Raw genomic sequence first — 19,542 nt, 5'->3', positions numbered from 1 at the left:
ACACACCTCCCGATAACGTAACAAATGCTGAGTTTCTATTATTTTGAGTCACAACTGCCATAAACAATTTTCTCTAAAACAATATGCTGCTTCATGTGAGTATAACAAGACTTGATCACTGGTGGAACTATAACATTTGTTGGGCTGCACATATACCATATTACTGAATATGATCGACAAGGATCCTGGACAGGGATTAGAAATTTACAGCTCAATTACAGTACTGCACACAGGATAGTAAGAAGGCTTTTTACATGTACGAATGAACTGCTCCATTAAGACAAAACAATCCTTTCAGCGAGGGTGGGGACGGGGGAATTAAAAATCACTGCTGTTGTCTTTCATGGTCCTCTTCAGATTGATCCAAAGTGGGTTGATGTAGCCCCCTTCCCCCTCCCAATAACTAAATCACTTTTGTAACCAAATCAACTTGTCACTTGCCAACTTTATGTTATTTTTGCTTCTGATCCCACATATAGGTACTTTCTGTCAAAAATGGTCTGGATTCAAACATGAAGTAGTTGTCACATTAATATACAGAAAGACATTCTGATTTTTTTCACTACTAATGCTTCTTATCAGTTACGTTCCTGCCACTGAGCTGTCTAACATTGTGCTTTTGTCCTATAGTTTTGCATTACAGTGTCTTTCCATTTCCATTGTCATCTAATGCTTCTATTTACGCAAACATACAAATATTTTCTCATCTCTTAAATCCATCATCAAGCTACCTAGTTTATGTAACCAAATAATCCCATCACTTCTAAGGCTCACCTGTTTTCCATGCGCTCTACCCACTCGCTATCTATCTAATTCTAATATCCATCTATTATATTGGCATTGCTTTTCAAACATGCAGTCCAGACTGGCTCAAAACACTTGATGAGCTCCCACAGCTCAAACTGACTTCAAATACAGGGATAAATTCTTCATCTCAGGACTGGTCACTGTGTCAAGTACACCATTTCATAAAATGTTACCCCAAAGTGTTCTTTTTTGTATAAAGACAACTTGGACTGAGCATTTTTTTTTTCCCCGGTAGCCGAAGTACCTTCAGAAGTGAGATATTTTGTCTCACTTCTTCCTCACAAAATATTCAGTGTAAAGTAGAACCATGTTAATTAAAAAAAAGAAATATAGCAGCTTCAGTCTTCATCCAGTTCCTATGATCTTTTCCCAGTCTTGACTCCATCTACATAGCCCCTGACTATATTTTGTAACAGCCCTGAGACCATTCTATGTTTTATCCTGACAATTATTATCCTTAAGAAAAAACAGCACAGTGAACAGACCCATGCTCACCCTGGAGTCCAATTTTTTTGGTAATTCTGTCCAAGTCCCGTGTTCCATAATAGCTTTCCATTTGAAAACATGACAAATGACCACTATTGTTAAGAACCAATTTTAGCACAGTTGGTAAGCATCCCCAGTTTAACAGAAAAGTGTTTAGCATTTATGCAACTTTTTCTATCAAAAGATCTCCAGTAACAATAGGAGTTTGTCTTTAACCCTTTTGTGTCAGTAATGTTCCCGTCAACTTTAATGGTCCATATTCTGAGTCCCATACTGAGCCACAGTGATGTAAAAAAGAGCAACTTTACAGATCAGTTTCTGAAAGCACTAATTTAGTGACAGAATCGAAGCAGGATATAGAACGCATTTCTGATATTTGACAAGTAAGTAAATAAGAGATTAGGGATATTTTCAAAAGATAAAAATATACCAAAGGTCTTCCCTAGAATATTATCGGCTGTATTTATAAAGACATTCCCATCATAATTGATAGCTATGTAGATTTCCATTTCTCATCACAGTCAGTCATATTGCAAATAGCATCATTATTGGCTCTGTAGAGCTTAGACTGAAGAAATAATAAATTCATTTCACAGATGTCACTCAGAATTCATGACCAAGCTGTCCCAAATCCCAGTCCTGGGCAGGAAATAAAGATCTCTGTAGCTCATAACAAGCTCTTGTACCAGCCCCACATCATTCATAAGAAAAACATCAGATTGTCTTTGATTTTTAATTTTGGCATTTTCTCATAAAGATCTACACTGTAACAAAGAGCCAGTATTCAAAAATATCATCATTTGGTAAAAGTATTCATGAAGAACAATGGATTAGTTCCTGAAACGCCCCTGTTAGGCTAGTGGTAGATTCAACATATTTATCAATAGAATCTATTTTCATCTAAAACACCATACAGCACATTCAGTAATTATAAAGCAATATGCAAGCCCTCTGTTCCTTGTGATAAACTGCACTCTTTCTATTTGCTGTTTAGTTGACCAAAACCCTTCCAAAAGAGGTCTTCAATTAGTTGCTGAACAAGAAAGCAGTGTTGGATAAGCATGTTAATGTTTGGCCAGCTCAAGGTTTGTCCAAATATTCCTGCCAGGAAGAATTTTTTTCCTGGAAGGTCACAGAAAACTGCCTTAAAACAGAACATCAAATAAAATTTAATAGAAAATTCTACATTAAGCTATGGGTTTGCAAAGTTAACCCTCACTCCTTCCATTCTATACATGAACAGAAGGATTTTATGCAGTGTCTTCTTTAATGAAACATACTAAAGAAACTTCATTAATTTCTTCATTTTTAACTTCTTTCATTTAATTTTCATTTCTTTAATTACTTTCTTTACTGAAGTGAATTAATGAGTCTTTCATCTATTCAGTATCACAGCGTGGGTTCATAAAGAAACAGGACAGAGTTCAGAAAGATAGATTACAGAGTCTGAGCCTTCAAAAAATAGCATCAAAGACAATATCCCATAGACTTATCCAATTCAAATACTATTAAGTTCAGAGGGTTTTGCCTAGCTCATCTTTTGCCTGAATAATGTCTGATAGTATGGCCTTCGTACAAAGAAAAGAACAGTTAGACTAAGGGAAGGGGAAAAAAAAAAAAAAAAAAAAATCTTGAAAAAGTCCACAATCCAGGAAAAATATCTGGATCTGCTGACTCAAAGAACATCAAGAAACTATGATGTCAGTGAAGATTAAATTCCAGAAGATTAAATTCCCCTTTTGAAGACATTTAATCATATTTTCAGATATTCAGGGAAACTTTCATAATATAATAAAGGAGATACAGATATTTTTTTCATTTAGAAAATATGTTCCAAACCTCTGTGACCCAAGGCAAAGATACAAAACTAAAGTGACTGTGATTTCATGAAGAATGGTATATGGCATTATATCATTTAGCATACTAAAGCTATTAAAACTCATTTCAAGACTTCATATTGACTACAGAGAATACACAAGTTCTCCCTCTTGCATGTTTTAATTTTAGCAATTACGAAAATAGCTATTTGATTAAAAAATACATGGCATCTTCAGCTCCTACCTGTGTCAGCAGAAGCTACAGATGTCTCTGAATCTTGAATTAATTCTGATTAGAAGTTTAAAATATGCTCATTGATGTCTAAATTTTATACAGTGTATACAAATTTACCCTCCAAGCAAGAGCCATAACATGTGCAGCGACTTACAAAACAGGGATTTTGTACATTAATTATATTAAGACATCCTTTTTTATCTTCAGTGATACACAAACAGATATGATTAGCACATAACACAAAGTATATTTATATATCATATAACAACAAAAGCCAATACATTTATATCATTTATATACTCTCAGTCCTTGGCACTACCATTAATTACTGTTTTTCTGAGTGAAATACAAACATTTTAATGTGTGTCATTTGATCTGACAAAAGATACTGCCTTGCAAACAAAACAAATTTCCCCTCAGAAACCCTACTGCCTTTTATATCATAGGCTGTCACAGCTATAAACAAGGTAACTTATTATAGCAAGATGCACATTTGCCAGTCTGACACCTCTGTTCTCTATTCATTCGTTCCAGCTGTTCTCTGCACCATCAGCAGCGCCAAGCACCCCGTGGTGTGAAGAGCAGGGTGTGACACGAGGGCGTAAGATGAAGACGACACATCAGAAAGAAGGTGGGTTTTTTTTAGTCAAATGAAGGTGGAACATCCACAACTGCTTTTTCCCAAAGGAACCGGGCTTTCTATTAGTCCAGAAACACACTGTGCTGGGGTGTTTGCTCTATAAGTTCTATCAGCCTTGAAGGCATCTGTTGTTCCATGTCAGTGGGAGGTGCCAGGAGAGAAGAAGAAGAAAAAAAAAAAAAAAAAAAAGAGTAGGGCAAGGCAATCCATTCATTGTAAAGCTTCCAATACATATCACCACAAAACCATGGCGTATTCACAAAACTGTTCTATTCTGGATGTTTGGAAAGCAGATAAAAAAAGTTGATTTCATGAAATCTTTGAGAAAATGCACTGAGCCACAACTGCATTCACATTCACCTAGCAAAATGAGCAACAAAAATTCTGCATATAAACTATGAAAACAAAGCTGAAGTAAAAGCCAGGAGCGTAACAGGAAGTCCAGCTCAATCAGGTCCCAAGTTATGCTTGCTTTTAATTCTACTGCCCATTCGCATGTGCATTTTTGTGAAGTGTTATTCACCTACTGATTGCATTCCTGGTTTGGTTTAGATTAAATTAATTTTATCGATGCAGAATTCAGCCAGCTAACCTTTACTATTTATTTTTAATAGGTTTGATGCAATACATTTTTAGTGCTGAGATAAGTATTGATCAAAGCCTCTGCCTCCGCTCATTTTGATTGCCTCATGTAATTAGGAAGTCTAATAAGAGTATTAAATACAAACAACATTTTACATTTGTATGTAGACCTGTGAATGACCTTTACAAATTCAATATATTTCAAAATACACCTGTCCCTGAGGTAAAGGACAGCAAATAAACAGAAGCCAGTAGACATCTCAAGGCATAAAAAAGGAATATTCTATAAAGTGCTGTGAAGTAGCATGGCATCTTCAAAGTCTGGACAGAATAGAAAGTATTCCCATGAACCAAGTCTAACCTGCCCTGCCTAATGCAGAAAGCTAAGTTTATACCGTTTAAGAGGATATACTCCTGATATTTTAAACCGTGATTTGAAGCTTTTTAAGCAACGCAGCAATTCCAAAAACTCCAATCCTACCCAAAGCTGTAAGATGTGGATGGGTAGTCACAAAGCTACACTAAAGTAGTCAAAGGTTTATGTAAGTGCAGAAACACAACCACAGAAAGACGAAAGCAAGGTCAGGGCCCAGCGCTTTCAAACAGGCAGGGAAGATTTGCCGGAACTGACCCGACTGTTTATCCGTGTGAGCCAACGTCCTGTCGGCAGCAACTGCCAACACTTGTTGACTCAGCTGGGAGTATAAAGAAGAGAAATGCCTGCTGAAATTTTTCCCCATCTTCTGAAAACTAAAGATCAGATTTGCCACAGATACAATCTCGTTTGCTAGATAATCTCCCAAGTGACATTATAACAACATTTAATGACATTTGGCTTTTATGGAATGGCTGATTAGACTAATTACAAGTGCAAAGAAGAGAACTTTGAAATATATTCTGTGAATGGATGCAGAATACATTTTCAGATAAAGCATTTTTATTCCCAAAAAATTGTTTAATTCATTTTATAAAGTCTGAGAAATCAGGTTTGGAAAGCACCAAGCAGGCCCATTTTCCTTCTCTCGCCTAGCGTGGGGTGCATTACTCATTTACTGTACTGTGCTATGTTTTCTAGCCCTGTCTCATTTTAAACACAACTTCAAATATATGAAGCATCCCACACTTCCCCTGGGAAACTACTCCAAAATAGTACAGAGGTTTATTTCTGACTTTTAATATAATCTCTCCTCCTCAGTTTCATCCCATTACACTCACTCTGTCACCTTCTAACAGAGTTTGAAAATAAGCAGACACGGATTTTCTGAAATCTTGTTTAAGTTTTGGACACTGTCATCCATATTCTGAGAAAAACATGTTACACCACCCCAAGCCTATCCTTAGTTATTTCTAAAATGCCACCCCCAAAGCCACACAGCCAGACTTACAGCCACTTTCCTCTCTCAGGGAACCTCAGTGAAAAAGGAAATTAACAGCTTTCTTCTATAGCCATGGCTGGGAAAGGCTATAGAAATATGATCGCAGTCAAGACATTTTTCCATAGCCCTTCATCAATCCCAAGCAAATTCACCTACTAGAGACCTCTGCTGATCCATAACAGTGGAGGAAACGTTAATGTCTATTTCTCATAGCAAAATAGAGTATCCTGCTGTATGAGTAAAGTTGGTTTTCCAAAGGAAATCTGATACATCATGTATTCTATGACACAGATCCATTTGACAATGGTATCCAGTCATAATAAGAAAATAATTATTTCAGTGAAACAAAGGTGAAACAGGTTACGAGGAGATCTGCTGCATACCAATAGCTGAGGTTTCCAGCTCCTTGACTGCGTAGTTGCTGCATATTGTACTGCACGCTATATAGCGGAAATTCTGCTTTTTACATCTGATGGACAAGAAAATGGTATTCCTCTCTCCAGACTGCAAGTACAAGTTGATAACTTCACTTTTTTCAACATTCATGCCACCAAAGCTTTTCTAGTAATGCGACAGCATTGCATACAAATAAACTGAAGTGACTAGCATAGGTACAATCAACTGACTTTGCAATGGAGTTCAACCTTATTTTCTTTTAGTTCTTTTTGTATTAATCTGGAAGATTATGCTTTAGTTGCCCTCAAACTGGATATAGCTGGAAGAATAGCATCCTGTGTTACAGCACTTGTTTCACTTGCACTGTGTTTGATACTCTGCACCTTGCAGGCGTTGTTTCTGCTATCACAGCATCTCTATTTTCTCACTTTCCTCTCCATAGCCATTCTTTCATTCCCATCTTCATTCCCTTCAGTATATTCTCTTCTGTGTCTCCTGCTGCCTCTATGAATCTGCATAGAAGTACCGACTCCTGATGATGGCTCTTACTGCATGGCAACTTGGGATTTTTCTTTATTTCCCTGCAGTCCAAGTTCTAAGTATCCAGTTTTCCCCATTATTTCTGTTTGGTTAAGTCTAGAAATTGTCTTCTGCATCTCCATGCTCTGCTTCATGTCTAGTTCTGACAGGCAGACATGTTTTTTCTCTACATGCTCTTTGCACTTTGGGACTCTGCTCTTCTAGTCTCGTCCAGTGCTTTCTTACTTTTTCATGATTTCTTCCTGTGATTAGTGCCTTATATATGACTGTTCTGGTTTCTGCTTCTACCCTCTCCACTGAAGAGCGAATGCCATACCAGATGAGCTACAACCCATCCATTTTAATAGTGCTACCTATCTCCACTACTACCAATTTCTGCTGCTGGTTACTTCCAGATCAACATCAAAGACAGGAATACTGAATTGAAAGAACTCTGGCTATCATATCCAAGGAGCCATAATACAATACTTTCTTCTAAAACAGATCAAGCTCCATCCTAAAAGTAGTTAGGGTTCCTTGGCACTATTGATCTTATTATGGAAGCGTTCCAGATCTTCACATCTCTGAACTTCAAAATTTTTAATCACATCACATCTACTTAATTCATTCCAAATAAAACAAAATTTTCTATTATTATTTTAAAAAATTCTAGGTGGTTTGAAGTTGCTTAAATTGCTGTCCCCATAGACACACAAAAAAGACTACAAAGAGATAATTTAATTAAATTTAATCATAGGAAAATTAACTAACAAAATAGGCAACTCGAGACATTCTTCTACCATATCATGCTGTAACTTTAGAAAAATCAGTGTCCTCATTTGACCTAGCTGGAGTAACAACCCAGCTGAGTTCAGTGAATAAGATCCTTACTCAAACAAACTGAATCTGAATATAAACTCCACCAAAAATTAGTAGGAGAATGACAGTGAGTTTCTTAATTTGGCAGATCTCAAGTATGAACCTAGATGGTCAACTACGTGCAAAGGACACTCTTCTGTTATGGCCCTTATGTAACTTCTATGGCCACGCAAATAAATAACAGCTTTCATGTACATAGTCTTTTGAATACCCATAAGCTGAAAGTGTTGATGCCCTCTCTCAGTCTTTAAAAGGAGGTATGTAACCTTTAAGTAGAGTTCTCTTATTATCTAGCATTTTTAAGTTTCCTTGGAAACTACAAGACATGCCTGCAGGAACAGAGTGTAACTACTTGGGTTTAGTGGCCTTTACTGTTTAGTTTTACCACCCCGCATGTTGAAGTGAAAATACAATAGGCTACAACAGAAAGATACATGAATGGAAGCCTGTCGCATACAAATGGGAGCAAAGGGAATCTAGCTTTGAGCTATAAATACATAAAGGTCCCAAGGGTACGTATGCAAGCAAAAATGCAGCAGCTAGCAGCTATGACATTTTCCTGAGACAGGATAGAAATTCCATAAAATAAGGGAATAATGAGACAAATAACAAAGCAGCACACTATGAATCCTTTGCATTGGACAGAATAGTATCAGACAGAACTTGCATAAAGGGAGTAGGGTTTGATCTCATTTTCCCTAATGGAATTTATTTCTAATTAATACCTCTTTACCACGATGAAACTAGCATGAAAAGATCTACAAGAAGCTTTTCTCTGTCTGAAGCACGGCCTTTTACATTTTGTCAGCACTACCACTGAGATCAGAATAAGCTCAAAAGGAATGACTGTATATTTTCAGAATCATTATGGAGCCAGAGGAAGGACTGGTACCAGATTTGGGGTGAACTGATGGCCCACTAAACTTTTAAATTAAGTTTTCCTAGGAAGCCAGAGTTTCACTTTAGGGAAAAAAAAAATTAAAGGAAGTGAAAACTGACAACTTAAGAATTGTGAAACTTTCAAATGAATCTTTTGTCTGACTTTTCCATTGCTTTTATCCTTCAATATTTTTTGTTCTCCAAAAGAACAGCACAGAGCCTACCAGTTGCAGTAGCTTCCTCTGACACACAAGATTATGATCCAGTCGGGGACTGTTTTAAGGGTTACAGCTGTGCACATATGAGGTTTCTGGATTAACAAAGGCAAACAAAATACAGATACTAAACAGAGGTAGGGAGTTAACGACATCAGTGGTGGTTTTTAAGTGTGTGATAGCACTAAGGAGGAGTAAGATCTTTCTTATATGAAAGGACATGAAAGGGTACTGTTAAAAAAATAAGAAAAATCAAGCAAAAGATGACTGCCCAACCTTTTTTTTTTCCCAGGAAGACACACTGACTTTATATGCAGCACCTTCAGAAACACACATGAAAGTGATCAAATGATATGGCTGACTGTAACGGCTAAGAAAGGTATCTAACGTCATAAGGTCCCTTACAATTTAAAGGTTCCTCTATACATGGTAACTTTGATACTAGTTTCTAATACAGAAGCATTTTCTTCACATAACATTCTTAAACTGGACTGTTTGGGGAAGGTATGCAAGTACAGAAATGGAATCTGTGTTTCCAAATTTCTGAGAAGCTTTAGTCCTCTAGATCTACCACTCAGGGGACAATCTTAAGAAAAAGTTACCACCTGTTAAGTATTTTTACTTAATCTTGTCATTCCCACTGGCTTTTCATGGCATTTTCATGCTTCCTTGTTTCAAGTATGCCTGCATGCAGAAATACAAATACGCTCAGAAATACAAATATGCTCAGGAGCACTTTGAAAGATCAAGCTCTAAGTGAATATGGTATTCAAAAGCTTGCTCATAGCTATCCTTGACATATTCTGTGAATTCTTTGAGGCATGATTATGGGCTGTGAGATATTCAGCTAAAATACACTGGTACAGATACTTAGTACTGATAAAATAATACTGACAAAGTAAAAGTCATACCATGTAATGAAAACAGTATTTAAGAAGGAAATTGTAAAATAATTAGAGACAGGCATATACCGCCTGCAAAAGACTGAGGAACTTCTCAAAGGTAAAAAGCTTTACTGACACAAGAAAGAAAAAAGGAAAAAAGAAAAGACTTAATGCACTTTTACAATCTCCAATGGTTTAAATTCAAAATTTAGAGTGTAGGTTGGAAGATCAACCAAGCAAGTCTTTTATGGAAAAGCCTCTGGCAAAACACCTCCTGAAGGCTAACAATCAGTTAAGGACTTCCAGCAATCTGTTTATACTTTTTGTCAAATCAATGAGTGCGGACTGAGAAACCTAGAGACAAGTCTGTTCCAGTGTTTATGCAGCCTTCGACGTGAAATTCATAACCAGGCTGAAGGCCCAGAAAGATTCAGTTATCAACCATCTAAAATTCACACACTCAACTTGGAGCTCTCTCTGTTCCCCATAGATTGGGTTGATTTCCCTTAAGTGTATGCACAGATAGTCACGGCAATGAAGTATTAAAGATAAGAATACATCCCAACTAGAATTAGAGACACGTCAAAAACATTGCAGAATTTCAAAGTGAAGAACTGCATGCTGATGCATTGAGTCAGGCTTATGTGTACTTTGGGGCACTCTGACAGAATTACAGAATAACTCAGGGTGGAAGGGACCTCGGTAGGTATCGTAGCCCAGCCTCCAGCTCACAGCAAGGTTGGCTGTAAGATCAGACCAGGTTGTTCAGGGCTTTATCCAGTCAGGCCCTGAGAAAGTCCAATGATGGAGACCACACCGCCTCTGTGGGCAGGCTGCTCCAATGCTTAGCTTTCCTTGCGGTAAACCTTATGAGCAGTCAGAACTGCTCTTATTTCTATTTATGCCCGTGCAGTCATGTCCTCCCAGTCTCCATCTTAAATATATGGTTTTAAAGAATCCATCTCTGTCCAAAGTCTACCTTTGCATTTTAAAATACAATACTTCCCACAGTGTACAAACTACAAACCTGTATACTGGAACATATGCCTTGAGTACAGAACAATTTCCCCCTTAATATCTTTTACTGATCATAGGTCTTGTGGCTCAGCTGGTAGACTATCTGAACTGCTGCCAGAGGGTTCCAGTCTAGTTGCTGCTTAGGTCACCTACTTTCCCAAGAAACAGCTGGGTGGTAATGCCAAGAGATGAGCTAGCGTCACATAAAAAGTGCTCCAAAGGCAAGTTAAATCACTTAGTAACTTTCAGCATAATAGAAGCAAGAGCAGAGGGAGATACTTTTCATTCAAAAACTGCTTCATGGAGAAGTGATTATCTAATTTTATTAATGTCCCTATACACATGGAGAGTGCCTTTTCCCCCTTATCCTGTTTCTTTATGTATAACGTTGTGATATATTACCATCCTTTCTGAATTTTGACACAGATGACACTGATGCAAATTACGCATCTCAATAAGATTGCAGTGCTGGAATTGAGATAACCGATACACAAATGTTTTTTTCTTTTCCCACAACTAATTAAAATTCCAGGGTTTAAGTAGCTGCTATCATGTCCAGAGGCAGAGATAACTGGATGAATACATAGAAAGCTCTGCATAACACATGCATGGAATAACTTCAGAAGACAAGAGAGGGCAGAATTAATAGTGGTTCTCAAATTGATAACAGTCCTAAAATGCCAGCAGTGCTTTGCCTCTGAACCCAGTACATCCTTTCATTTATGCATCCATAGCCTATGAAAGAAAAGCTAATTTTAAAATCTACACAAGGAGAAATTTTTAAATTTCTTCAAAAGAGCTTTTAGAATACTGAATAGGCCTATACATGGAGATTTGATTTGAAGGAAATTTTCTGTTCTTTTACTAGTCCTCAGTATTAATGTATTTAACTTGAAACATGTACATAGATTATATCTCAGTGTAATTACATTATTATAGACATCTCATGCTGTCCTGGTTTCAGCTGGGATAGAGTTAATTTTCTTAGTAGCTGGTAAAGTGCTGTGTTTTTGATTTAGTATCAGAATAATGTTGATAACACACTGATAGTTTAGTTGTTGCTGAGTGGTGTTTATACTGCTCAAGGACTTTTCAGCTTCCCCTGCTCTGCCAGGTGCACAAGAAGCCAGGAGGGAGCACAGCCAGGACAGCTGACCCAGACTGGCTGTTCCATACCATATGATGTCATGCTCAGCATATAAAGCTGGGGGAGAAGAAGGAAGTGGGGGACATTCAGAGTGATGGCGTTTGTCTTCTCAAGTAACCATTACACATGATGGAGCCCTGCTTTCCTGGAGATGGCTGAACACCTGCCTGCCGATGGGAAGTAGTGAGTGAATTCCTTGTTTTGCTTTGCTTTACCCATTAAACTGTCTTTATCTCAGCCCACGAGTTTTCTCACTTTTACTCTTCCGATTCTCTCCCCCATCCCACCGGGGGGGGAGTGAGCAAGTGCCTGTGTGATGCTTAGTTGCTGGCTGGGGTTAAACCATGACATATGCCCATAGACTCTGTGCACAAATAGTTCTGGTTTATAAATAAAGATAAGAATATGGGTAGGAATCTGACAGCTGGGACTTCAGAGAGAAGCATTTGTGAACTAGCACGCCATTTTCAAAAAGTCTTAAGCTATGTTCAAATAAAGCAGCTATAAGTTCAGATGCTGAGCCAAATTTTATACAATGTCTCTTTGTCTACAAAAGCCAAACAAACACTTACCATAAAAGCACGCTGAACATTAGTTAACTTCTTCCTTTGTGGAAGAGGAGCTGCACAGAAATAAAAGGGAAAGAACCATCTTATCTTTCAAAACACACCTATCAGTTAAGCAAACTTCTTAAAATATTCAGGACTTGATTCCTATCTCCTTGATAGGAATAGTTTGATAGTTTGAATAAATTCAGAAATTACACCCTTTCATGAATGTTTTTGTATCTTTCTTTTCCTTTCAGCAGTAGGATGCAAGTAGAGACTATACATTGGTTTAGTTAAAAAGCCAAAGCACAATTAAAACAAACACATTTTCTTTTAACATCTGAATTGTCAATGTGTAAAATGAAGGTATTCTGCTTGTAGAATTCCCATAAGTAATTTCTTTTTTTTTTTTTTTGTTAAGAAACTATTCCCTTGCATCATATTACAAAGGGTCAAGATTGAAACCACCAGTGTAATATTTACTTGTGCACAAGTGCCTTTAGGGGGAAAAAAACAAAACAAAAATGAAACCCAAACAAGATTAGTTTCCAATGAAGTAGCTGAAGACAAAGTAAGTAAATTAGTTTGGGGATTTACCTGTCACTAGTGGAGAGTGTTCTTACAGAAATAAATCAGAAGACTGAAACATTAGGAGAGCAGACGTGTTCCCCTTCAATTTGCTGTTTTATCAATCACAGTTTTCAAGTTGTTTTTCTATACTGGTTTAAACTCAAGGAATAAAATGGCAACCGCTGTAATAACTATTGCGGAACACAAGGTGTAGTAGGGAAATTTTATTCCCTACCAATGGCAATGTCCTGAGAAATACGTTCTAGAAGTAAATCTGTTCTGTGGTTAATATAGCTCATTGTACAGTCTGCCACAGACCCTAGTGTTGTCTTTCTCCATGTTGACAGTCACAAAGAAATGACTTCCTACTATATCAGACAGTTTAAAAAGGGGGTACAGGGTCATATTGATCTTGCATGACAGAACTAAAAGACGGACTTCCCCACTATGATATTTGGTTCAAAATCATATAGGAAATACCAGCAACAAAAAGCAATTCCCAGTATATGTTTAAAAAAAAAAACCCAAGGGAATTAAATTACATTAATTTATGGGTTCAGATAACTTTTTTCTAGATGAGGATAATAAGCACATGTAACTTCACTTACTTGCTTATCAACAGAAGAAAAAAATTTTACTCTGGCCCAGCCACACATCAATGTGTGAAAGAATTTGTGATGAATGACATTGTATCACACTTTCAATTGTGCTCCTAGTATACTGTCAAAGAGATAAATCCACTTATTCTTTCCTTTACATGTTGTATACGTAAAAGAAAGTACAGCAAGATTAAAAATCCAATAAAAGATGAAGTAATGTCTTAAAAGAAGGAATTCAAATCTGATTATTATTTTGGAATAGGTTGTATGCAAACATTTTCATTCTTCAGGGCAGTTCCTATCAATTATTTTGTTCAAGTAGTTGGATTCTGCTGACTGCAGTAGGCAGTAGATCTAATGTTACAGCACACAAAGGAGTAATGCTATTTACTCTTTACATATATCTGAGCATACATCTGAAACTGTTACACCACAGAGTATATAATTTTTCATAGATCCCAATGCACTGAGATTTCTAGAAAAAGGGACAATTTAAGATAAAATCTGTATCAAGACAGAGGAAGTAATATTCCCATTTTTGTACTTTCTAACCTTTAGAATAAAAAAAAAGTCTAGAGCTGTAGCAGGCAACAGCCATTCCAAAGAGAGACATAAGACACATCATCCCATCTCCTCTTTCAAAATCAGCCAGCATGGGTCTAAGGAAGAACAGCTGTTACATGGACTTTTTGGTTATTTTTTGCTCTGCTCCCTTGACTCTGCTGTCTGAATCTCCAGGACACCTTTTCTGTCAGTCACAGTAGATGACCCTCTGTCCTCACTCCACTACTATCTGTTAGCAACCATACTACATCAGACAGCTCTATATTATTTAGCTGTATTTTATTAGGTCATACCACCTACAGTATGTTTACTGTTATATTTTGGATTTCTCCCATATGCATCTGATGGGACTAGGATGTTCCCTTTCATACAGGCTAGTTTCACCACGTATCTTGGACTGCTGAAATCATTCAACCAGGGTTTTTTGTTTGTTTTGTTTACTTTTTTTTTTCCACTATTTCAGTGCAAAGCTCTGCTGTAAACCATCATCACACAAGTGTTTGCAACTCTCAGCAACAACACCTTTCAAGAAATACGCTCCTAGCTAATAAGAGCATCCAAATCAAGATTTTCATGTGGCTTACAGCTTTACTGCTAGTGCTTCATAGGGCAGCAATCCAAAACTCCAGCATCAATGACTTTCCAAGACCAACGATGCATTATCGCAAAAGATGGAAAAACTGAAGTCCCAATATTAGTTCATATATCCCAAAGCATACAGGCATCCAAAACACCTGTTGTGGATGTTACACAATGTAGTCTGAATTTTGGAGGAGTAGGCAAATACATTTTTCAGTAGCCAGGGATGGAAGATGAAGACTATACTGATTAATCATGTATCTTTGTGGCACAGATGGTAACATCTTAATATCTATCAGGTAGTTTACTTAAAAATGAATCCAGAAGTCATTCACAGTTAAACAATCCTAGATCTCAACACAGTAAGACTTTTCCCACCCTATCTAGCTAATCAGTGTTGTAACTGCTGAAGCACTTTGTTCTTATGATGGCTTCAGTTTACACTAAAAAAAGCAAACAAGGTCAAAAGCACAATATCTAACCATCACTACAAAATTCAAATGTAAGCTGAACACAAGGGAGAACATAGGGAGCCAAAACAGAGTCAGACTTCAATTAGGTGAATATCTTGGCAGCGCAAACTAAGGTGACTCCAAGCCTCTTTGCATCACTCTCCTGGCAAACTGGCTGGCTTATGTCTCCCTCTTCACAGCATAAACACAGCCTTCCCGATATGCCTCTGAAAATTCAAGTTCCTGAACAATTAGCTTTAAAAGTCCTGCCTGTCTATACAATGCAACTTTTGATAAAGCAAAACACACTTTCTAAAAATTATTTGAGAAGTATAAAGCAAATCAAGTATGTTTTCTCTCTGCCAAGTATTCATAAGACATTGACAGTACTTAGCTTGAAGCCAGGCTTAATCCACATAAAACATTTTGCTTCATTTATCTTTTTGCAAGTATGTACTACTGCACTGTAGTGTCTTGCAAGGAAGAGTATCTATAGTAAAAGCTGGCATTTTGGAATAAAAGCCCACCCCATTAGACACACATATATTCAATTAAAAGGCGCAGTTCAAATTCTTTCTTTCCTCTGTATGTACAGTTTATCTGCATTAAAAGTTGTCTTAGTGTCAAAGCTGTATCAAAGCCATAACAAAGCCTAACCAGAATCATAATCTGACACTTATTCTGCACCAGAAAACATTCTAGACTCGCATGCAGAAAAGCACAACTACACGTCTTTGCTAGAATGGCCCTGATGATCTGTACCAGTAAAGTAGCCTCAGAACTGGAGTGATTATTTGTATTCATATTCCAGAGAGCCAAATTGTAACTTTGTATCTCCAGATCCTTTACATCCTACTTGCAGGAAAGAGCAAATCAGAGACCTATCCTCTATCGGAAGAGCTGTGAACCAACCACTAAAAGCTTAACAGCATAACAACATTCAGTTACGATTACTAAAAGGAAAAAGGCACCCTCTCGGTGATGTAGCAGCTCCACAGAAGGCACCACTCAGCAGCTGACACAAGTGGGAAATGGCTCTGTATGAACTGCTTATGTTAGGGGGTGAGAACACAGAGGTAGGGCACTGTTGGTCCATTATTCAGGCAGATCTTGGTATGTAAGAAAAGATCCTAAGAGTCTCATTTGACATTCCCCAGCACTATTAGGGATAACTATCCCAGCAGCCTAGTGATGATGCAGCAGCCAGATCAGTCCAGCAAGAACTGGAAGCCCTGCCTGCACCACAGAATTTTTTAGCAATTAGGATGTACTTGAGACTATGGCATGTGAGATCACAGAAGCGCGGTCTACATCACTTTTCCTGGTAGCCTACAATAACTCCTGAAGAGAGTGAATCTGAGGACAGGGTGTCCAGACTGCCTCCAGGAATACACGGGAACATTCCAAGTAAGCAGCCTGCACCAAACCTCCTACGGTCAAGACCATGTAGCTGTTTATGGAATTTGTCCCAAGAAAACCACCACGAAGGCTTTAAGAAAGGAATGTAAATACAGACCTGTTGTAAAAACAGGTTTATGATCTGATGCCTCCAATGGTACAAAACATTAGCGAGCGTAGAAACAACCTGAGCACAGGCGTTACCTTTTCTGTCAGTTCTAAAGGAGGTCAGTGAGAAGGTTAGGGTCTTTCATGCTCTGTTATCTTTCTTCTTTTGTAAGAATAGTACAATAGGCATAAAGATGATTCCAAGTGGAATCCTAAACCCCCAAATCCTCCTTTCCAAAACAGTAACTTTTGAAAAGCAGCCAGCTGATAGAACTGCAGGTTTTAAGGGCAAGAAGCGTTATGGCAGTCCAAGAGCTTGCATGCAGAATTACAGCCAAGTCAATGTTTACATGCAGGTTGCAAAAATCAGACTGAAGTGTGGCAATAGGCTAGCCACCACAGTGAGAAGAATTGCATAGGAACACACTCATAAGTTGTTTGTCAAACTAATTTCCAGAAAATCACCATATTCTCAACTCTTCCCCTAGCCCCCAAAAGCTTACAGAATGCCAGCTTTCTCTGTGCTGTTATATGAACTGGTCCATTGATTTTGTATTTGATTTCTACAATCCCCTGCTGAAAAACTCTTTCAATAACAAATCCAGTTTCATGACATACTTGAAGTGATCTGAAATTGACTGCAAAACATGAGCAAACTTTCATTGCCCTGAAAAAAGAGGTAAGATTTTCTCAGGTATGCCCTTTGCATTAGTGTTAAACAACCTGAAGGCCTGAACTAACTTAGAGTAATTTAAGAAATATAGCATAAGGGTTCTTCTTTAGGAAGATTTTCCTCATCCACAAGTGCACTGAACTTTGTATTTTTTCTGTCATAATTTGATTACACACAGTCAGGTACCCTGTACACTCTGGCATGCAGTAATCCAATACATCAACTGCAGAAATATGACCTGATCTTTCTTGCATTTAGCACATGATTGGAATTCTTGCAGCATCTTGAGAGAGAGGTTTGGGTGCCCTCCCATATCTCTCTCAGATTTCATTTTGAAAATTACTTCCTGTGTTGAAATGTGTGCATAAGCCTAGTAGCCTGAGAGAAAGAAAGAACTGCCTTCCTAGGAATGCCCTTACAAATGAAATCCCATTCTTACTGCTGCTCATCAGTGCCCAGCAGGGTTGCACATGACATCTCATACTATAGCAGCCGCTTTGCACTTCAAGCAGCCTTGAGCTCTGTGACTGCAAGATGCTGTTTATTATAAGGGATGTTAATGTTATGTCATTAATATGACTCCTTAGCTATTATAAGAAAGGCATCTATATGTCTTTGAAAATCTCCATCCAAGTCATATATAGGTAGATAATTGTTCCTATTGCAAAATGTAAACCATTATTACAACCTGAGAATCCATCTAAAATAAAATATCCTTAATAATCCTCACTGGAAGCACAATTACAAGCCTTTTAAAACCCTTCAAGGCTATAGAAAATGTCTTCTCCTCCCCCCCACCCCTAATTCTTTTTCAGTGAAGTACCCAAACTGTCCAGTCTTCTGCAGATGTGCCAACCAAAGGCAGCCTCCTCCTCCTCCTCAGGCTCTGAACTTTTCCTCTGAAGTCGTTTTATCTCTCCTACTCCATCAGAATCACAAACTGGTATCTATATCTAATCATTTTAACTGATATCTGTATCTTATCATTTTACCCGGCAAATATACATAAACAAGTTTTGGAGAAAGGACTAGAAGGCAGGCCTGGTCTCTTCCAGGTAAGTGGTTTCATCACTAAGATATGGGTTCAGGCACCCTTCCCTCTCTAGCCCATGCAATCCTGCCTTTTTTTCTGCACAGAGACACAGCTTCAACAGGATCAGCGAGTCTTACCTCACCTCACCTCTGAATACCAATCCCACCCAAGAAGGGCATACCACCTGGTAAGGAGATGTTTCTGGAAGCTTGAGAAACATATCTGAAATTCATCAAGGCTTGAGGTAAAAAAGGCAATTGAATCAGGTTTCACATGTGTAAGACCATGGCAGGTGTGAAGACACAGGCTTTTCCACACACTTTCGGGATCATCAATGGAACAGGCATCTTCCAGTCCTCTCTACCCCTGTTCCAACATCTATCAATTCTACTTCTGTCTCCTGACACTTCTCACTCATCTTGTAATCTGCTAAGGACTAAGTATGCAACTTCTTCACAATTTTTGCCTAACCAACTCCAATTCCTGAATTTTAGCCTGAGCATTAAATCATTCACCAGCTCCGCCAGGACCTTTTCCCCTAGACTAACCTCAAAATACCCTGCCAGGAAAACAGGGAAAGCATACCGTAACACACTGGAGAGAAAAATCAAACAGGACATATGCGCATTATGGGAGACAAAATAAGATGCCAAAGACTTCTGTGGGCATAGATAGCCTGTCTTCTGCTCTGAATAATTAAACATAAATGTAATGCTCTCCTCATGCGTGATCCAGACCAAATTTGTGGTTAAGTGATCTAGCAGTGCACAAATCCATTATTAATGACTGTGAAACCACTTGTGGCTTGAGTTATTTTATGTATCTAGCCTTAGAAGTTGAGTATAGAGCCTATTAAAAAACAAAGGAGACACTTTATTGACTATAGTAAATTCTGAGAGAAAAAAAGAAATCACATAAGAATAAAAATCTTTGAAAATACTGAAAAGTTCATGTTTAAAGCTGATTATTCAGCTTGAAAGGAAGAATTTTTTAAAATGAAAATGCATATCAATGCAACCAACTCTAATTGGCTCTTTTACCCAAAACGAATTCTAATGCCTAGTAATTGCGAAATATTCAGTAATTATAGCCATTTAAAAGAGTGTACTTTGTACCCTTTTATCATTTACAAAACCAGA

Source organism: Platalea leucorodia (genome assembly GCF_965183815.1).
Source record: "Platalea leucorodia genome assembly, chromosome: 7".
Lineage (NCBI taxonomy): Eukaryota > Metazoa > Chordata > Aves > Pelecaniformes > Threskiornithidae > Platalea > Platalea leucorodia.
Note: the sequence above shows the minus strand (reverse complement) of the source record.